This window comes from Monopterus albus, unplaced genomic scaffold (assembly GCF_001952655.1).
Source record: "Monopterus albus unplaced genomic scaffold, M_albus_1.0 scaffold1828.1, whole genome shotgun sequence".
NCBI classification, from domain to species: Eukaryota; Metazoa; Chordata; class Actinopteri; order Synbranchiformes; family Synbranchidae; genus Monopterus; species Monopterus albus.
The window spans coordinates 1-2,774 of record NW_018129703.1 but is presented as its reverse complement, the minus strand read 5'-3'; the positions used below and the strand labels follow the sequence as shown (position 1 = coordinate 2,774).

At 40.1% G+C, this 2,774-nt stretch overlaps 1 long non-coding RNA gene across 1 annotated transcript; it reads right to left on the bottom strand.

Annotated features, from left to right (window-relative positions):
• Positions 1–272: 272 nt before the first annotated feature.
• On the bottom strand, positions 273–752 carry LOC109953884 (uncharacterized). Its single transcript, XR_002273993.1, has 3 exons — positions 631–752; positions 454–556; positions 273–360 (listed from the first exon to the last, which is right to left on the bottom strand). It is a non-coding gene; the product is annotated as an uncharacterized LOC109953884 (long non-coding RNA).
• Positions 753–2,774: the final 2,022 nt, after the last annotated feature.

Genomic DNA, 2,774 nt, shown 5'->3' with positions numbered 1-2,774 from the left:
CTCTACCTCCTAAGCCACAGCCTCCCCCATATTTCTTTTGTTTGCAGTGGAACAAGACAAGGAAGCAGAGAAAAAAGCGAAATGTGATACAATCCACACAGATCCCTGAAATGTGGCAAAAGGTCGCAAAGTTCAAGGGGGCCGAATACTTTCGCAAGGCACTGTATATACACAATATGTCTGGTCTCCTAGCATTTAGGCCTATTCATGTAAGTCTGCTAGCTAACATATACTGTACCGTTCTTGATGCCCAGCTCCTTTGTGATGTCTTTGGTGCCTGCTGTGTGTTTCTCTAAGTCTTTAAACAAGTTTGTAAGATGGTGATCAAGACACTGAGTGTCAGGATTTTGAAGAGTGAGTCTATACAAAATAAACACATATTGGCCATGAGTGATAGCATAAATTTACACAAATAAAGACAAACATTATATGGAGGTTTTTACTTTAACAAACCTTTTCATGGTCTCTCTGAACTCCTTGGTCATGAACAGTATCTGCAGCACACTGTTTAAATAACATGTTGCTCCTTGGTTCTGCAAACCATAGTAGCTGAGGACTGTTGGAAGGAAATAATGCACCTAATTTCATAACTGCACGAAAACACAGCTGTGAATAAAAGACGGCTCTTACCTGGAGGAGTCATAGCAGGACTGTTCTGATTGCCCACAATATCAATCTGACATATATCAACAGCAAAGGACGTAACCTGAAAGCAGACTGAGGACAGAAAAATAAGAACTCATTGAGATTCACACTTCTGCTTCTCGTTGTTAATTGTAAATGCACACACGTACCTGCTGTACAAACTTCAGAATACTTTTGGTTTCACTTGCCACCACGCCTACTAGAAAGCTGCGTCAATGCAAATAATTCTTATTTGTTAGGAGCACAGTGCACATGACTGACGGGGAATGAGAAATACTGGCCTGTCATCTTGTCTGCTACCGGATCCATCATGATAATGGCAGAACTCATAACTAGATCGAGTTAGATTTTAAAAAATGCAGAACGATTGGGCTCATTGAACACCAACAACTGGTTACACATTCAAACCTGCACTTATTTCAAAGACACTCAGCAAAATGCTTCATGTTGTAGTGTCAGTCAAAATGAATGAGCATGTATTACAGCCTATGTACAGAACCAGTAACAAACGTTGCTAGATGAGCAATTTCTGTGCATCCAGATGCAAAATATTTAAATGGGTGATAAAACGTTATGTGCCATTGTGGAATCATTTCAAGCAGATACACATAAAAATCAGCAAAGTTTCAGATTACATGTTCTTCTTTTATCACAGACGTTTAAATAAACAGTAATTCTCTAATGTGATGAATTATATTTGGCCCCAGACAGCCCATTATATAAAAACATTTACTGTTGACGTGTGTAGTAAATTAGGTTAGGAAGGAAATAATGCTTCCCATGTATTAATGTGTGCTGCTGTAATCAAGCATTATGCGCTTGATTTGTAAACTGTAGCCATTCTGACAAATGTTGTCAGTAAATAACCTGATATTTTCATGTGAGGAGAGCAGGGTTTGTTTACCAGTTGTTTCTGTCAGGTCCGCTCGGCCCGCCCTGCCTCTCTTTCTTTTCCTCTCCTGCTCTCCCTTTTTGCGGGATCAACGCCTCAGCTGTGTCGCATCGGGTAATTAGTGACTCGTGGGTCGGTGCGCACACCTGAGGCGTATTCCGGTGATTTGTGGGCTTCCTTATTTATACCTCTGGCAGACGCCCCGTCGTCGCCGGAGCGTTGTGACATGTACGTGTACTTAGTTTGTACCCACAGTACATGACAGATGTTTTGTTTTAACCGCGTAATATTATAACTCCGCTACACTAACACCTGGGTCAGCCATCTTGAGTCCAACCCCAGTTCTCCCTCACCCTCCTGGTGAGGGGGACTAAACCATAACAGTTTCAAACCCTGTTTGTTGTATTAAAACGGACATAAAACTATTTATCAATTCCACTGAAGGTATCTGACTGGTATATTTACAGTATTTATAATATGATAAAACACGGGCCAATTTATAAATTGCTCTGGTTTTATCAAAAAATTCCGAATAATAACAATATGGGCCATTACTGACACAATAAGGCAATAAACACGGGTTAAGCATGAATTAAAAATAAAAATGCAGACCTGCCACACGTCATGTAATTTCTAAAACAAAATAAATAGATCTGCAGTTAAGGTGACACTGCAGACAGTGTTGTGTTTACCAGTGGATAAAAGGATTCAGATACTCAAGTATCACTGTGTAACATACTAATTACAAGCAGTCAGTCAGCGTTCAAGATCTTCAGTAGACATGCAAAAATGTTGGCAGCAAAACATACCTATTAAAGTTAAAAAAGGAGCAAACTGACATTACTAATACACAATACATTAGAGAACTGTTACTCTACAACTATGGGTTACTGCCATGGAGCTGCAGTCCTGCTTTATACACAAATGAACACAGAAAACGTTTGTTGTAGCTTCCATAACATTTTATTTTTCAAACATCTTTAATATCAACAAGGTGTTGGCCTAAATATTGCAGTAAAAATCTTTGAAAGGTGTCAAGACTCTTGATACGAGTCCTGGCATGAAGCAGTAGAAGCTGAGATGATGTCTCTCTAATCAGCCAGTCCTCCAGGAAGCATCATAACCAGCTGGATGGCAGACAAGTGCTTAATTCCATATGAAGACAGTGGAGCGGAGTCATTGTCCAGCCTCTTGTTCGTGAAGATCATCCGCACCTCAGTCTGTTCTACACACACAG